Below are 19534 nucleotides of genomic sequence, written 5' to 3'. Positions count from 1 at the left end.
TTTATGAGAAGAAAATCTGCTGGGCTGCTTGTATTCCCATTTCTTCACGGCATGCAAGTTTTGTGTAGTCATTATCTGGACCAACACTTGTTACCTGACAGTCACATGCCAGAGGTGGTAGACAAGAGAAATAACAATGAAAGTTGGGAACATGTTATAAGGGAATCCTCCAATCCCCCATCCATTCTTTACTTAGTTGTCTTTTATAACTTAGAGGCCACTAGATGTTTGATTCACACTGGTGATAGAAGCCCAAGTCCTGAGGGAAAGTGACCCCAGATTTTCCTTGTTCCATGCACCCCTAAGCTTACTTTCTTAGAATACTGTTCCATCGTAGAATTTTCTTTGCCTGGTGAAGGGTCAGTGTAATATATGTATTAAGAAACTTTCAAAAGTTTCATTTATTCATTAGTTAAGATAGATTTCTTCCTTCCTTCCTCCCTCCCTCCCTCCCTCCCTCCCTCTCTCCCTCCCTCCCTTTCTTTCCTTCCTTCCTTCCTTCTTTGGAGCAGTTTATTTATTAACTTCTTTATAAATACTTAAATTCTCATAATTAACAACTCTTGTTTTTAGTAGACGCCTAAGAAATTTAGTGTGTAAATCTTCACTAATTTCTGTATTATCTTCACAAAAGAACATTTTACTCCTCTTTCTTTTCTGCTTCAGATTATATATATGATCTTTATCCAAAATAGTTGGTACTAAGTCATCAGTAGTTTCATCATTCTCATCATTTGAATCAGGTGGGTACCAAGATAGGGCTAATACTAGTACACTAATTGCAGCTGAGTGCATTTGTTTCATGTGAGTTTCTATGACCAAAGGACACTGAGAACCTCTCAGGGTAAAAGCTGGAGCCAGTGTCATCTCGGGGGCTGGGTCTCCCTTGTGGATAATTCCTGGCTATTCTGGGTTCCCAAAGCTCCAAGACAAGATGATTCCACCAAATTGTAGATTTCTGTACCAACTGTAATAAAATACATGTAACTCATAATTCAGAAGTGACAATTCTCCCAGGTAAGGTTCAGAGGTTTTGGAGGGTTTCATAGTGATCTCAACAGCTTTAAATTCTTGATATTTGTTTCACTGCTGATTGTGTCACTCTTTGGGGAATCAAAATTTTCCCCCAAGTGAGTAGTTCATCAGTGAAGTTCTGGAAGAAGATCAAGTCCAAAAGGATCTCCAGAAGTAGCTTTATTTGGTCTTCCCATTTTTAAACCTATCATCAGAGAGAAAATAAATAGAATAGAAAGTGACAAAATGATACAAGTCCTTTTTTGAAACTTCGATGATGACATGCTTTAAACTCCAAACTAGTAAATGTTTAGCTGCTTATTTCTGGGAAGGACCAATTCATACAGTCCTTCAAACTCTGTACTGCATAACTCCAGGGAGTAAAATTCCTATATATGGAATGTAGCAGCCCAGGGTCTAGGAATCTGGCTGTCAGCAGGGACTCTGCCAGCAGAGCCAGAGAGGCTGGGAGTAAAGCAAAAGCCAGCAGCCTCAGCACAGCAGAAACCCAACCAGCCCCACCACCCAAAAGGAGCCTGAGGGGCGGGACAGAATAGATTTTCTTTATGAAACTTAAAGACAGTAAGGAAAATGGTACCCAGTGGAAAACATTTAGAAAAATAAATTTTGAAAAGAAGTGATTTGCTTCTCAAGTCCATCCCTATGTCTCCCCACCTCCATTACTCTTTTTTTTTTTTTTTTTGATAGGTAAGACGTGGATTTATTTAGAGAGATTCACATTCCATAGACAGAATGCGGTCCATCTCAAAAGTCAAGAGTGGCCCCAAAATACGGGGTGGTTAGTTTTTATGGGCTGGGTAATTTCATAGACCAACAAGTGGGAGGATTATTCCAACTATTTTGGAGAAGGGGTGGGGATTTCCAGGATATGGGCCGCTGCCCACTTTTTGGCCTTTTATGGTTAGCCTTGGAACTGTCCTGGTGCCTGTGGGTGTGTCATTTAGCATATGCTAATGCATTTCAATGAGTGCCACCTCCATTACTCTTATCATTCTTTAAAACCATAACAAACATCGCAAAACCTTGAAGTTAACCTTCGAGCTACCTTTGGCCATCAACACCTAATGGTTATTAGAATATTATACTTTTTTCTTTCTCGGCTTTGTGGCAAATTTTAAAGGCTGGGGGAAAGTATAGTAGACAGTGTACCTTAACTTTACTGTTACTATTATCACCAAGATAGCTTTTTGGAATTCTGTGGCTTGATCTGCCCCTGGATTTTAGTATTGGATTTCAGATATGATCTAAAGAAATGTGGGTGCTTCCAGTTAAAGATGGTAGATTTTTTTCCAGCTTTATTGAGAAATAATTGACATACATCACTGTATAAATGTAAGGTGTAGAGCATGATGTACAGTTTGATTTACATATGTTGTGAAATGATTATCACAGTAGGTTTGGTTAACATCCATCATTTCATATAGATAGAGTAAAAAGAAAAGAAGAAAAAAAATTCTCTTTTTGGTGAGAACTCTTAGGATGTATTCTGTTAACAACTTTCTTATAAGTATACCCTTATTCATGGTTTTGCTTTCTGCAGTTTCAGTTACCCATGGTCAATCACGGTCAGAAAATATTAAATGAAAAATTCCAGAAATAAACAATTCATAATTTTTAAATTGTGAGCTGTTCTGAGTAGTGTGCTTGCCATCCTGCTCTGTCCTGTCCAGGATGTGAGTCATCCCTTTGTCCAGCATATCTCTCCCATTAGTCATTTAATAGCCATCCAGGTTATCAGATGGACTGTCTTGGTAACATAGTGCTTGTGTTCAAGTAACCCTTATTTTACTTAATAATGTCCCAAAGCACAAGAGTAGTGATGCTGGAAATTTGGATATTCTCTTACTGTGCCTAATTTATAAATTAAACCTCATCATAGGTATGTATGTATGGGAAAGAGCATAGTATATCTAGGATTCGGTCCTATCCACAGTTTCAGGCATCCATTGGGGGTCTTGGAACATATACCCTGCAGATAAGGGGGGACTACTGTTAGATCGTTAACTATAGTCAGATGGTTCATTGAACACAGATTTACCTTCACTCTTTCTCAAAACTCCACTAAAATTACAAAGGTTTTTGGTTTTTTAGGCATAAATCCACAATGGGAACAAAAGACAAAGGAAAGGGGAGGGAAATGGAAGGGACTGGAAATTTTAGATTCAGAAATCTGAAGAGAAGAAGAATGAGTACTTCTTTACTGAATCCTGAAATTAGTAATGGTGTAAATTGAAAAGGAACCTGGCTTACCCTGAAACATCTTCCAATACCTTTGTGAAATGGGAATGAGACAACAGGAGAAATTAGTTGAAGGATTCATTGAAAATCTCTTTACATGGTACTTAGTCCCCCAGATTCTCTTCCCCCATCCTGGAAGAAAACTGAAAATTTAATCCCCCCAAAAAAATGAAACAGAGATTTTCTGGAATGAGGAACCCTGGACACCATGAGGGCAGGGGTAATGTACTGAAAGAGGAGGAATAAATGGAAATTGATGTATTGAATATTGGTATTTCTAGCCTGCTTCCCTCATTTGGCTCTGAGAACATTGGCAGACAAGCTTTTACCTTCAAAGTAAGAGATTGGTAATTTTCTCTGGAGAACCTGACATAATCTGAAAGAAAAGACTTAAAGATACTAATCATGTGGGTATCCCCAGGGAAATAGCACAACCAGATCACTTTTGCAGTGAAGACCACTATTTTCATAAAGTTTCCAATCAGCTTTTTAGCCATCACTCCCCACTCCTAAATATGAGGAATCAGTGAAAGATCACTAGATATTTGAGAAACAGTTTTAATATGAGCAAAGCCAAAGCAAATAGGAAACAGCAGTTTAAAGGGAACAGAGCTTATGCAGGAAGAAGGAAAAAAAAATTTTAATATATCACTAATAATCCTCAGAAAAAAAGTAATGCATCTAGTATATGGTGCTCTAAAAAAGGAACTTTCAGAAAACCAGATTTTAGAAATTAAAAACATAACAGAGTATTCCATAAAAGTTTTGAAGTGACCAAGAAACTAGAACTAAAAGAAAGAAATATAATTTAGGAGAGAAGAGTAAGAAAATTAGAGGACCCGTCCAAGAGATTCAATAACCAAAAGAGGTTCAAGTAATAGGAGTTCCAGAAATAGAGAATAGTAGAAATGGAGGAGAAGAAATCATCAAAGAAGCCATTCCAAGAAACTTTCCATAACTGAAATACAAGTTTCTATATTGAAATAATCCAACAGTTGCCAAGCATAGTGAGATCCACATCAAAGGACCTCTTAAATTTCATAGTAATGATTTTAAAAAAGAAAATCATACAGAATCAAGAGAAAAACAGGTTTTACTACAAAAGATCAGAATTCAAAGCTCAAGCTTCTCAACAGTGAAATCTACTAAATATTGGAGAAATGACCTCTAAATTTTGAAGGAAAATAGGGTTTTTTTTTAAATGTATTTATTTATTTATTTATTTTTGGCTGCATTGGGTCTTCGTTGCTGCGCACAGGCTTTCTCTAGTTGGTGGCGAGCAGGAGCTACTCTTCGTTGCGGTTCGCGGGCTTCTCATTGCGGTAGCTTCTCTTTGTTGTGGAGCACGAGCTCTAGGTGCACAGGCTTCAGTAGTTGTAGCACGCGGGCTCAGTAGATGTGGCTTGTGAGCTGCAGAGTGCAGGCTCAGTAGTTGTGGCACACGGGCTTAGTTGCTCTGCGGCATGTGGGATCTTCCCGGACCAGGGCTCGAACCCGGGCCCCCTGCATTGGCAGGCGGATTCTTAACCACTGTGCCACCAGGGAAGTCCCCAGAATGTTCTTTTAATTTGGTGATATTGTGATGCCCATTTAATTGGTCTGACAGGCACGTAGAGATAGTAATTCAATGAATAGTTTATTCATTTATTTCTGGATATTTTTGCCATCTTAATTTAATTTTAAGAATTGGAACACTGGAATGGGGTGAAGGGGGATGATACTATGGAGGGAATGTTAGAGAGCTTTTTGCTGTAGAATTTGGTGTCTTGTTATTGGTAATCAGGAAAGATTTGATGGTTTGAATTTGTCAGGCAAGGAGTTTGGGGATAAGAAGTTGTTGAGGCTGAGGCTACTCGGAGCCAGTAGGGACCTCTTTGTTTAGATGTATAAACTGATCATATCCTCAGCCTGGGCTGCCAGCTTTTAAAATTTCTCCCCATGTGTTACTTTTTGCTGCTGACACTTTGCTTTTTGATACAGCCTCTTCAGTTTCTTAGATTTAATAATTTTAAATGAATTGTGGGGTTAAATTCATCTTAAGACCAGCCAGGTTTTAGGTTGTGAGTATTCTCAAAGGCAAAATATACACAAAGTATACTGTGTGTGAAACATCATCCATTCATTCCATTTTTGATTAAAACAAGGCTTTGGGAGTTGGGGTGTTTATGTCTGTTTTCAGAAACAGATGGTTGTGTGGTTGTACTAGAAGCAGATGTTTTGTTTTTCTGGGAATTGATTGAGACTTAAGTGTGAAAGCTTAACCTGAGCTAATTCTTAGGGAAGGATGAGAAAGACAAGTTGCTTAGTTCCCAAACATACTTTAGAAAAATAGCTATCTACTTTTCATGTCAGTTCCTTTCTTTTTTTTTTTTTCCTTCCTGTGGTTGCTCTGATATAGTTAAAGTCTTTGTGGCTTGGCCGAAGGGCCAGTGATCCTGGAACCCATTTTAGTGAGAGGATCTGTAGATGATCCAAATGGTCAGTTCTAATGAAATGAGGACACTGTGATCTGTGGTCATGCATAGGCCACAAAAAGGGGAGACTCCTTTTCACTCTCATCAGAGTGGGGGGTCACTTCCATGAGGGAAACCAGTGGTTGTTGCCGAGACTACAGACTCCCCTCTGTAGTCCTTGGATCGTGATTCTCCATACTCTGTCCTGGATCCGTTCTTCACCATTGCTGATTCCACAAAATATACCCTAACCACACATTCAGTGGGAGGAACTCAAGAATTGGCAATACAGAGGAATGCATATCCCTTCTCAGTTTACCCAAAAATCTCCGTTATGAAGTGGTTATAGAGGTGTAGCAGTACTTGAACTGGTCCATTTCCACTTATAGTGTGCCTGGTACATTCTCACCTTCATACCATATGTATTCCTTAGCCCATGCACTCCCAAATGTTCTTTATTCTTTCTCTAAATCCTACTTATTTTTAAAAGTCTAACTGAATTTCAACCTCTTCTGAGGAACCCAGTTTTAACTTTTGTTTTCTTATTTAACGTTGCAAGGATGTGTGTCTAGTTTCCCTTACTAGTTTTTTAAGTCCCTTATATGTAGGACTCATGCTTTATTTGTATCTTGGCTGGTAGTTAGCAAAGCCAGGAACAACAGAGGTTATTGTGATTCTAGTGTAGCTGTCTAACCATGAGCCAACATCCTACAGTAGTATATCAGGGACTAGCCCATTTATCAAAAGATAAATGATCAAGAATGCAGAGAATTTAGAAATGTTTGTGACTGGTGGTGTCTCTCACTGGACCCTTCTTCTGCTAAGGCAAACCTGAGTAATTTATAGCCTATAGTTCTACAGGAAAGTGTGAAGGGAATTCCCAGACAAAAAAAAAAAAGAAACAGTAACTCAAGTGGTTTGAATTTTTTTGCTGAATGCACTTCAAGCATAATCAATATCCACCCTAAGTACTTCACTGAACAGTTCAAATGAAACCACTGCATTGCTCGTGCTCCACCTTGGCTAGAGAATGTCATTGTGTAGATTGTTTTCAAGTTGGATTTTATTACCTGACAAAGGTATGCCATCTGGGTGCATCTAGTGAAACTTCTAGATATTTCGAAGGATTAGATTATGGTTTTTAATTCCCTGCCGTTCCTTCACCCCTACCCTCATGTCCAAAACAAGTGTGATGCTATTCATTTTAGAATATTATTTAGGACAAAAGGTGTGATAAAAGCAAACTAGTGGCTCCTTGAAGGAGTGTGTTTTGGACTCAGATATGGAATTGCCACATGCTACTACTTTGGGCCTGTCTTTGGCATCTGAGAGACTTTTGCATGTACTGTGTGAACACTTTCTTCTTCCCTAGGAGAGCTTGGTTAGTGGAACAGTGTTGGGATTTCTAGCCCATTTTCTGCTGAGGGAAAAACATGTCAAGTTAAACATTGCAGGATGAATAGAGGCTTTTGGGGCAGGGGCATGGGGAGAGCTGTAGTATCCAAAGTGTTATCAGAGGAAGGGAGAGAGCAGAGATCATACCAAGAAAAACACAAGAGTGGAGTGAGGTGGAGAACAAAATGTAAGTCCCTAAAATCAGATGCATGTGGGAAGGATCTTCTTCATAATTAACTACAAATTCAAAAAAAAAAAAAAAAAAGCAGTATTGTTTTTTATTTTCTTCTTTTCTTTTTTAAAAAATTCTTTTACTTTGTCTTTGAGTTTTTGGTTTCAAAAGCAGGTTAAATAGAAGCTTATTATGAAGTCTAGAACCATAGGCATTATTGAAATTTACCAGCCCCCAAAAGTCAATATCTAATTACTGTACCTTTTTGGCCTTTCCACATAATTAACCCTGCTGCTTGATCCAAGGGAAGCCAGGGGAAGACCAGGCACTGTTGGATGATGTAGCTCCTTGCTTAACCCTTCATGTTGTGCTGCAAGGTTGAATAGCCCATTTACTTGGATCTGTGAGGGGTTGCATTAAGATATTTCCTTCTACTCCCTCTTGAAAACCAGTGAAGAGAATGCCTAATTCAGAGAGAGAGAGAGAGAGATTGCTTGCTTTGAATTTGACTAAAAGGAAGTACATAGGCTTTTGTTTTCTTTACTTTTGTTTTTTCAGATCTTATCAAATTAACACTGTCAAATTTGGGAAAATGTGGCTCTGTTTTCTTAATAGATCTCTTAGAAGCATGTGTCTTATGCAGATAGTAATTGTGGTTTTTAAAAGCTAATGTGCGTAAGTTACTTACTTAAAATCAAGCTGTCTTGTAGCCATGCATAATTTTCTTGAGCATTTTGTTGAAGGTAGTTACACTTTTTAACTGGGTACATATAGTTTTAGGAGAGGTTAAAGAATAGATTTAAGTAAGCTGGCTGCCTGCTGGCATGTCTAAGAAGGGCAGAAAGTCCTGCAAAGCAGTTGTCGGCAGGGATTAGATCTCTGGATGCCCTTGTTTGTCAGGAAAAGCCCTCTGTGCACCCAGCAGCTCCCATAAATGTTAATGTGGCACTATGCAGGGAGCCAGTGCTGGGGAAAAGCCTGTCCCTGGGTAGGCGTGGGTGAGTGTGAGAGGGCTGCTGGGCGATCTGCCTCCCTGGCTGAAGTAGATTGCAGAGCGACCTTGCCTTTTCAGGGCACTGGTGTGAGGAATTCCTGCTACCCAGTGAATTTGGGGAGATTCCTAAATGCTGATATATTTTCAGCTCTAAAGTGATAATGCCCTTGTCGGAGTGAGGAGCAAAAAGCACATAGGGGATGATTTTAAAACATGAATCAACCAATTCCTAGTGTATGTCTTTTACTTGCTTGATAGAGCTGTTCAAGCAGAGTCTTAACTTGTTGTCAGGGGAGTTGGGATTCCACATAGTTAAGGGATTGCCCTTCTTTTCCATTCCCCAGGGCTCCTCCTTCCTTTAGATATTTAGCATGCAGATATAGTTTCACGATCCAGCAGGAGAATCTCCCCAATTTCCACATATATCACACGGTCAGCGAAGCAAATGATTATAGTGGCAGCTCCACACAAACCTGGCAGTCCTACTGCTAGCAGGTTTCCAGTAACCTTGGTGTCTCTGCAGCAAGGTTAGTGGCTGTGTATTTACTGAAGCTACAACTTTCTTTTTCTCTTCTCTCTCTGCTTCCACACATTTCCCCACCTCCCCTCCTGCTACCACCCCCTACCACTTAGGTTTATAAACTTGCAGATGGTATGCAGGGACTAGATGTGCATTTAAAAAATACATTTTAGAGTTTTTTAAACAGTGTATTACAGAAATATATTTCAATGTCCAAAAACATTCTCTAATTGTCACAGTTAGTGGCAGATTAAGGAAACAGAATATAAAATAGACTATATTCTAGGAAGTCACGCTTGTTGAGTAGGCATTTATCCGACAAATTGAAATGAGCTTCTTTTGTGTGTTGGCATATATTCCAGAATTGCAATTGTATTCACTTTTTAGTGTTTATGTAATTTTTGTTGGCTCCTTTCATGGAAGTAAGGGCTCACTTTATCTCTGACCCTTGTCTTATTACAAGTAAGATCCTACAAGAGCAGCAATATTCACCTTAGTATAATTTGTAAAAAAGAAAAAAAAGCCATTATATGTGTAGCCACTTATTTTAATTTAGTGTTAGTTATCTAATAGTAGAAGTGGTTGAAGGAATCCTTTTGGAAAGGAGATTTTTTTTTTATAGAAATTAAAGGGGTGTTGCTCAGAAACTCTTAATTAATAGATGTTTATCGAATATATACTATGGGAACATATTGAGCACTTTACAGATTCTAAAGAAGAAGAATATGTCCTTGTCTACAAGGTGTTTCTTACCAATTTGAGGAGATGAAAGTTGCCTATGGAACAGTAAGTGAACAAGACTGTTTTAAATAAGGTATTAAGCAATGCAGTAGAAGTTCAAGAATAGAATGATACATAATGGACTGATTTGCCATAGAAATATTTTCATTAGACATGAGATTAGTGTTCAGAGATGTCACCCCGTTTAGTTAATGTAGTTCAGGGTAGCTGTTGGTGGAATTCTGGCTAGGTTTATACACACAGACATACACACACACACACATAACTGTTTTATGCTGTATTTGAACACATCAGCCTGGAGTGAGCAGCCATTCTTTTTGCTACCTAAAAACAAGTCACGTATGGCAGAAAGAGATGAGTTTTTAGAATCGGATACATCTGATTTCAAATCCTAGCTGTGCTGATTCTTAGCTGTATAACTTCCCTGCACCTCAGTTTTCTCATTTGAAGGATTAGGATAATAGTTACTAATTCACAGATTTGTTGGGATTAAATTATTTTGTAACACAAACATTGTTTCTCCAGTTTTCTCACTGAATTCAGTCCTCCTGGAAACATGCCAACACTGGTAGAAAATGTGAGTTTGAAGCTTTAGGTATTTCCTACAGTACTTGTTCTTATGCAAACCATCAAATTAGTGCTCTCCTACCCTCTCTTATAAATCTATACCTTCTGAACTTCAAACAGCAAAATAGCCAAGAAAATTTCTATAGAGAGAGGGAAAGATTTTTCAGGGACCATATTTTAATCTCAAACTTAAAAGGGTAAACTTCCTATCAGCTTTATAATGTAATATAAAAAGATTTTAGTATTAAGCCAAACAAAACATAATTTGAAAGACAAACCTGCTGCCCCCTGCACCTTATAAAATATCTTGCTGGACCCAGCTGAGGTCCCACCTCCAAGAAAGCTTCTCTGGTCACCCCTGCCCACAATAATCTTGACTCACTGAAAATTCAGTTTCTCTTGGTTATTTAAATTTCATTGAGTTTCCTCTGATTTGGCACTTAAACATTGTTATAAACCAGTGTATGTGCATTTTATGATTGTTTCATGTGTTGCTAATTAGATTGTAACCTCTTAGCCATCACAGACCTTGGCTTAATCCTCTCTATTTTCTTCACAGCACCCCAGTGTTGCTCCGTACATAATACATACTGAATTGATACCTTTTTCTTGAGGAAAGTGATAACAATTGTCAGGAAACAAGAACAGAGTCTATTCTGTACTCTAGTCTGTGGAGGGAATTCTGGCCTGTTCATTTAATAGGTATCTAGGCCATTACCAAAACAAGTAGTTGTTGACTTTGAGTATATGACTCCAGCTAGTTAAACAACTCAGTTACTGCTTTCCAATGTAGCACTGAAATGATGGGATTGTAGTGAAACCACATAGGTAGTAGGCTGTATAAATAGTTGCACATACAAACTAGTGATGAGTAAATTTCATCTAATGCGTTCTATTTAGAAATGTTACACCACACCATATTGCTAAGGGATAGGTAAATAAGATGTGTTTAAAAAATCATTTTGTATTTTTGCATTGTCACCTAGTAGTACATCTTGAGTAGTTGACTCAACAGAGTGCTCGCTTGGTAGTCTATAACATCCCCTGTTTTAAAAGCTGCTGTAACGGACCAGGTGGTTTGTTGGAATAAACCTCACATTTGCTAAGTAGGGACTCGAGAGAATAAGCATTGGGTATGTCTGAATTTCTTCCTCTGGCAACAGTCTAGAATGGGGCATGATGTCTTGGAGCCAGTTTTGCTGTTTTCCTGAATCTTTTATGTCTTGTTATCTCTTTCCTTAAGTGGAAGAATAAGACGGTGCTTAGAGTCCTTGAGTCCTGTAACTGGTTCATGTGCGCCTGTCTCGAATGACTACTGTGTCTACTCCTTGAGGCTTATTATAAGGGGTGAGATTGGGGTATTAGATGAGTAAAAAGTAGAGGGCAGGCTTGTAATTTCTCACTTCTTTTCTTTGGGTCCTCCCATTGACTATCTCTAAGTTCACCAATGCTCAGGTACACTCTAGGGACCTTAAAACCTATCACAGTCAAGTGAGCAGAACTGACATGCTGGATAACTTGACCAGTTCCAAAAATGGGATTGAATGGCTAGCAATTTTGGAAACAGGGTACTTAAGAGTGTAATCTTAGCACAATAGGCAGTAAGATGTTTTAGATTTAAATAATATTATGTAATTCACATTCTGTCGTTGGTAGTATGAGTACCATTTAATACATAACAGAGTCAAATGGCTGGAATTTGAGTGATTGCTAATGCATATTCATTATATTACGGCATTCCTCAAATGTCTATAGCTTCTGTGATGTATTTAGAACTACATTAGCTTTAGCTTGATGTCAAGCAAGTGTTGAAGCTATAAGAATTTATAATGCTAGCTTTATATTATTTTATAGTCTAATCATCTTATTTGAGCTTTCTCTCTCTGATTTTGTTTTATGGGGAAATTGTTCCATTTTCATACTACATCCAGATAAAATAAGGTTAAACCATGTTTGACACACAGGATTAGCTCTTCCTCTCATCCCTTCATTCAAATGTAAGATCGGTGAAGTTCATCTCCAAGGCTTCTAGCTTTCCCTTTCTGTTCCTATTAACCCCTATTGAGTCCTGTTCTCTCAGAATTCTCCATCAAATTTGCATCCAAGAAAAAGATAGACTATCACTACATTAATCTTTGTGACCCTTCTGGGCTTCTGAAATTAGATTCATATTTCTAATCATGGTACTAAAGCAGTTATCCTCTTTCAAAGGCATTTCAGACTTCATCAAGCCATCTAAGTCACACAATAAAATATGGAGTACTAGAAAAGAAATTTGAAGACCAGCTAGCATGATCAGAGATCCTCAAAAGGATGTCAGTTCCTCTTCTCACTACATGGCCCACCAGCCACTTCTGATATATTTACTGGCTTTGGTTCTGGTTTGAACAGTGGCTCAATTCAGGAGACTTTGTGGGAACCTGTTCTGTGCCATGCATTGTCATAGACCACTGAAACTGTAGACATATACATCAGAATTCTGAATTCTGTAGATCTTTCTTACCCCTACAGCATTACAGTCCAGCATTTTGGTCTGGTTCTAGTGTGTGTCTTTCATGTTGCAAAATTTAGCAAAGGAGAGGAAGGAAAAGCTGTTCCCTGAATCTGTATCAAGTGAATGTTGGCTTTTTTCAATAGAATGAGAAGGGCAGTAACCTTTAGGCTAGTTCCAGACTTGTCTATTTTCAGTACTTTCTGTCCCCCTTCTTCCACCCCCCTTTGGGGTTGGGTGTGGCGGGTAAGATACACAGGAAGTTGTATGTGTCATATACTTCCCAGCAGCCTAAACAAACATACGAAGATTGTTACCTGAATGAGGTCTAAGGTGAATCATATATACTCCTCTTAGAAACTGTGGTATTAAAAAGAAAACTCTGCAAGATAATTCTGATGTGTTTTATTTTCAAATTCTATTATTTTGTAAGTAAATGCAGATGAAAGTATAGTAAGTGTGGAGTTGAAATACACATCTCCTGTTGGGTTTGATTTGGTTTGATTTGTTTATTTTCGGCTGCGCCGTGCAGTATATGGGATCTTAATTCCCCGACCAGGGATTGAACCTGCACCCCTGCAGTGGAAGCGCGGAGTCTTAACCACCGGACCGCCAGGGAAGTCCCCATCTCCTGTTAAATTGAATCTCTTTTTGCTTGATAAAATAATAACCCTGGGTATTCCTGGGATTCCCTGGTCCTTATTATTTATAAGTTTGTGTCTAGGGAAGGCTCTGGCTACACAGTAAGAGCTGCTAGGCATGCTATATGCCACTATGCTCAGAAAGCTTTGATTGCAGAAGTAGTTTTGTGAATAATAGCACTTCATTTGAAATGTAATCTCCTAGGATCTCATATCCAGTATATAATTTAAATCATAATAGTGCTTTTCATTTTGATTATAGAGAAATAAGGAACAAAGAAATATATTGTGGCCTGACAAAGATAGATCAGATATTTTAGAGGCATTTCAAAATCGTGAAAGCCTTGCTCTATTGGTATATGTTTAGTGGATATTCTTCAGAGTGATTGATTCTCCCTGGAAGGAATAGTGTTCATATTGATATACTCTTTTTTTTTTTTAATAAATTTATTTATTTTATTTATTTATTTTTGGGTGCATTGGGTCTTCGTTGCTGTGCGCGGGCTTTTTCTAGTTGTGGCGAGTAGGGGCTACTCTTCATTGTGGTGCGTGGGCTTCTCATTGCGGTGGCTTCTCTTTGTTGTGGAGCATGAGCTCTAGGCACGCAGGCTTCAGTAGTTGTGGCACGCAGGCTTCAGTAGTTGTGGCACGTGGGCTCAGTAGTTGTGGCATGCGGGCTCAGTAGTTGTGGCTTGCAGGCTGTAGAGCGCAGGCTTAGTAGTTGTGGCACATGGGCTTAGTTGCCCTGCGGCATGTGGGATCTTCCTGGACCAGGGCTCGAACCCATGTCCCCTGTATTGGCAGGCAGATTCTTAGCCACTGCGCCACCAGGGAAGCCCTCATATGATATACTCTTGATAGTCTTTGTAGATGGGGGAGGGGTTGAAAGTATTTTAAGAGAAATGATCTTCTCATTGTTGAGGGCTAAGAAGTGGTGGGTGGCACTTTTTGTCTTTGTTGCCCTACTTGTTCCCAACAATTTAAAATTAGTGATGGGTCTTGTGTCTTAAGTATCTTTATATTATTAAATGACTATAATGTTTTCAAGTCAAATTTAAGTCTATAAAACTCAGCTGCTGGCCTGTCTCTTAAAGTTGTGCAAAATGGACAAAAGAGAATTTTCGTTTAATGCCATGTATGGACTGCAAACTGTAATCATTAGTATTTATTATTTTCACTCCTTTCTGTATTATTACTCTCTTTACCATACCATCTATACACCTAGTCTAGGGGAAAGGGTATCAAAGTTTTTTTATGCTAGTCCTTAGATGGATTCTCTTTAGAGAATGTTTTTCTCTTTAAAACAGTGCTGAAAAAGTTATACTCTTTCTCTTTCTCTTTCTTTGAAGTTTCTGCTTAATTATATAGCCTATTTAGATATAGGATAAATTACTTTTGTTTGTATCAGGAAGGCTTTCAGCCAATTTGCTTTCCCTTAGTTATTGAAATTCCATGAATCACCAAGTACGACTAATCTGAATAATTACTGTTTGAGTGCAGGTATATTACTTGTAAGTTGATCTCTGCGTATTTATGTAAGAATATGAAATTCTATTAATTTATTAAAAAATTTTCCGCTTCTGAACATGTTTTCTTATGTGTGGGAAATTCTTTCTAAATGCTGAAAAGCAACAGACATTTTTAAATGACTTTATCCAGAGGAGATTGCTACCTCAGTTCCCTTTATCAGTAGGAACCATATGAATAATAAAGTGTGGGGCCTTTGAAGTCAAGTTTGAATCCTGGCTATTCCGCTTCCTAGCTGTGTGACCTTGGATAAAGTCATTCAGTTTCTCCATGTAAATATGGGAATAATGGTAGTACCACCTCAGGAGTTTCTTTTGAAGATTAAATGACATCAGTGCATGTAAGGTATAGTGTGTTACATGGTTAGTGCCCAATAGATGCTGGTGGCAATGATGATTATGCTGCTTTTCAAGGTTTACTGCAGTAATCTGAGTAGGAGCAACAGCTATTGAAACCACTCAAAAAGAGAATAACCAGAAAAAGGAAGAACTATCAGAAAATTTTTATAGAAGCTCAGTAGTCTTGGGCCACTTAATATATAGGTAAACAGTCCTGTATCCTTTTGTGGCCATGAGGGTTTAATTTATTCAGGAGGGGTAGACTGGGTTCATGTTATATATTACTTTGTAACAAATCACCTTGAAATTTAGTGACCTAAAACAACAACAGTTATTATATTATTATCTCTCATGGTTTTGTGGGTTGATTGGGTGCAGCGAGATAGTTCATGCTTGGGGTGTCTTTCATGTGGTTACAGTCAGATGATGATGGGGTCTTCCTCACACATGTCTGGCTGGGCTGGCTGTTAGCTTGTACCTCAGCTGGGGCTGTATTATGGAATATCTATATATGGCCTCTCTATGTGACCTAGAATTTCTAAGCACATGGTGACTGGCTTTCAAGAGTGAATCTCTCAAAGGAGCCAGGTGGAAGCTTTGTTGCCTTTTATGACTTAGTTTCAGAAGTCGTATCATTACTTCTTCCATATTCACTGGTCTACCCAGATTTGAAGAATCATAGATCCTCCTCTTGATGGAAAGAATTATTGGCTTCATCATATTGTGAGAAAAACCTGTGGGATAGGATATGTTGTGGTGGCCATCTTTAGTAAACACAGTTTTCCAGTCTGCCCTCTATCCATAAGCATTCATTTTCCACATGCAAAATACATTCAACTCCTCTACCAAGATCCTCAATTCACATTCCATTACAGCAGCAACTCCAAGTCTAGGATCTTATCTATATCAAGTCCAGGTGTGAATGAGGCACCACAGGTACAGTTCCCTGCATACAGCTCCTTGAGAACCATCCCTTCTTTATTTGAAGGCCTGTGACTAAAGAGATAAGTTATCTGCTCCACATACATTGCAACATATAATGGCAGGACAGGTACTATAGGATAACCATGATAGATGCTCCCATTGAAAAAGAGGGAAAAACAAGCGATACATAGCAGTCACGTATTGATAGCAGTTCTGGAATCTAGCCAAACACATATTGCCAGTTGCTTGATTAGGCTCAATCTTTGTGTCTTTGGGGTTGTTTGCTAAAATTCTTGACTCTGCCCTCTGGGCTCTTGATTCTGCTGAGTCATCCTTGCTTTTGCATTAAAAATTAGTCTCGGGCTTCCCTGGTGGCGCAGTGGTTGAGAGTCTGCCTGCTAATGCAGGGGACATGGGTTCGATCCCTGGTCTGGGAAGATCCCACATGCTGCGGAGCAACTGGGCCCGTGGGCCACAACTACTGAGCCTGCACGTCTGGAGCCTGTGCTCCGCAACAAGAGAGGCCGCGATAGTGAGAGGCCCGTGCACCGCGATGAAGAGTGGCCCCCGCTTGCCGCAACTGGAGAAAACCATAGCACAGAAACGAAGACCCAACATAGCAATCAATCAATCAATCAATAAAATAAATAAATCTTTAAAAAAAAAATTAGTCTCTATTAGTCTCTTTCCTTCTTTTTTTTTTCTTTTTTTTTTTTGCTCTTGAGTAACCTTATAGAAGTTTGGGAGGTCCAAAGCCTCCCTTCATTTTGTTTTGTTTCTGACCTTTTCTGTCCATGTCGGTACAGTTTCTGCATCCCAACTTCTGTGAGCTTCTTATTAAATCAGCTTATAAATTCACTCCATTAGACAAACCCGCACCAAAAATTTCTTCAAGGTAAGCCCTTCTCAACCTCGAGCTCCCAGTGAGACTGCAGCGGGACAAGACCCTTCAGATTCTTAGAAACCCTGTTGTTTAACGGAGAGTATCTGTGAGGCATGCCCTTATTGATAGCCTTTTTTTTTTTCTGTTTGAAAGGATCTATAAGGCATCACCTTAAGTCTTGTCAAGGTCTTAATGAAGGATCTTAAAGGTTCATTTTCAATTTGATGTTTGCCTAGAACCTATTTCTTTTTTTTTTTTAACATCTTTATTGGAGTATAATTGCTTTACAATGGTGTGTTAGTTTCTGCTTTATAACAAAGTGAATCAGCTATACATATACATCTATCCCCATATCTCCTTCCTCTTGCGTCTCCCTCCCACCCTCCCTATCCCACCCCTCTAGGTGGTCACAAAGCACCGAGTTGATCTCCCTGTGTTATGCGGCTGCTTCCCACTAGCTATTTTACATTTGGTAGTATATATAAGTCCATGCCACTCTCTCACTTCGTCCCAGCTTACCCTTCCCCCTCCGCATGTCCTCAAGTCTATTCTCTACGTCTGCATCTCTATTCCTGTCCTGCCCCTAGGTTCTTCATAATCTTTTTTTTTTTTTAGATTACATATATATGTGTTAGCATACGGTATTTGTTTTTCTCTTTCTGACTTACTTCACTCTGTATGACAGACCCTAGGTCCATCCACCTCACTCAATTTCGTTTCTTTCTATGGCTGAGTAATATTCCATTGTATATATGTGCCACATCTTCTTTATCCATTCATCTGTCGATGGACACTTAGGTTGCTTCCATGTCCTGGCTATTGTAAATAGAGCCGCAATGAACATTGTGGTACATGACTCTTTTTGAATTATGGTTTTCTCAGGGTATATGCCCAGTAGTGGGATTGCTGGGTCGTATGGTAGTTCTATTTTTAGTTTTTTGAGGAGCCTCCATACTGTTCTCCATAGTGGCTGTATCAATTTACATTCCAACCAACAGTGCAAGAGGGTTCCCTTTTCTCCACACCCTCTCCAGCGTTTATTGTTTGTAGATTTTTTGATGATGGCCATTCTGACTGGTGTGAGGTGATACTTCATTGTAGTTTTGATTTGCATTTCTCTAATGATTAGTGATGTTGAACATTCTTTCATGTGTTTGTTGGCAATCTGTATATCTTCTTTGGAGAAATGTCTATTTAGGTCTTCTGCCCATTTTTGGATTGGGTTGTTTGTTTTTTTGATATTGAGCTGCATGAGCTGCTTGTATATTTTGGAGATTAATCCTTTGTCAGTTGCTTCATTTGCAAATATTTTCTGCCATTCTGAGGGTTGTCTTTTCATCTTGTTTATGGTTTCCTTTGCTGTGCAAAAGCTTTTAAGTTTCATCAGGTCCCATTTGTTTATTTTTGTTTTTATTTCCATTAGAACCTATTTCTTAATTTGAGAATAGTTTGACTTCTGTAGAGATAAGTTTTGAAATGAGAAAAAGTTATTTTCAAACCCAGAAAATCCCAGGTTATTTATATATCCTCTAAAATTTTTTTGAAAAGAAAAAAGGTAGATTTTTTTTTTTAATAGCTTCTCTCTTCCACTTGTATTTTACTATAGATAGCTACAAGAAGGTAGGTAGCACCTTTAAAACTCTGCCTCAAAATCTCCTTAGCTAGAACATTGAGTTCATTAGGTACATTTCCTTTTTTCCACATTACCGCAGGTGACAATATTGCCAAAATTTCCACCACTACATATACTTCCTCTAGCTTCTGATGAAATTTTCCTCATTTTCCTTTAAGCTCTCAACAGCAGTCTCCTTGAGGCCTATCGTGCCTCCACCTGCCACCCCATTTCAGAGTCAGCACCACATGTTTTAGGTTTTTGATATAGCAGCACCCCACTTCCAGGAATATTGACTTTGGATTGTCAAATAAAAGTTGTTTCATAATCCATAACTAAAATGAGTAAATTTAAGAAAAATTTCCATTAAAACTGCTTAAAAATTGAAAATGTGTGTGTATGATAATTGTGATTATATTTTAAAATAATTTTATCTTTTAGAGATATTGAAATATTAGTGTATAAAATGATATAGCTTCTGGGAACTTGCTTCAAAATAATATATAAGTGGGGGAAATGGAGTGTGGGGCAGATGAAATAAGATCAACCATAAGTTAGCAATTGTTGAATCTGGGTGACAGGTACATGGGGATTCATTGTACAATATATTTGCGTAAAATAAAATAAAAAGTTAAAGTAAAAATACTTTGGGAGTTCTTCAGAGGAAAATTAAAACTTAAAAAGATTTTATACTTAAAAGGGTAAGCTTTAGTTTCATGGAAAAGTCACTTATGTGGGATACTCAATTTTCTGATTGTGCCAAGCAAATGAGGCATTATTATATGGTGCTTTTGGTTACCTACAGTTGTGCACTGAAACTTTTGTTCTCAATTTTTTCCTTTTTTTTTTTTTTTAAATTTTATGATTACTTTGTTTATCCACAAAAGCTACCTCATTGTTTACTTTACTGGATCTTGCCTGGCATTGTAACCAAAAAAGTTACTATACCAGGTGATTTTCAAGCTATTCTCCTGCAGTACCCCTAACTACAGAGAGTGAGAAA

The 19534-nt window shown here is 38.4% G+C and overlaps 1 protein-coding gene and 1 pseudogene across 1 annotated transcript in view; one reads left to right on the top strand and one right to left on the bottom strand.

Moving 5' to 3' along the window:
* The window catches only part of MCU (mitochondrial calcium uniporter), a 231389-nt gene that overhangs the window by 100549 nt on the left and 111306 nt on the right, over nt 1-19534 (top strand). The window lies entirely within an intron of this gene.
* On the bottom strand, nt 514-1298 carry LOC132351016 (glycoprotein endo-alpha-1,2-mannosidase-like; annotated as a pseudogene).

Source organism: Balaenoptera ricei, chromosome 16 (assembly GCF_028023285.1).
Source record: "Balaenoptera ricei isolate mBalRic1 chromosome 16, mBalRic1.hap2, whole genome shotgun sequence".
Lineage (NCBI taxonomy): Eukaryota > Metazoa > Chordata > Mammalia > Artiodactyla > Balaenopteridae > Balaenoptera > Balaenoptera ricei.
Note: the sequence above shows the minus strand (reverse complement) of the source record. Positions and strands in the feature narration are given on the sequence as shown.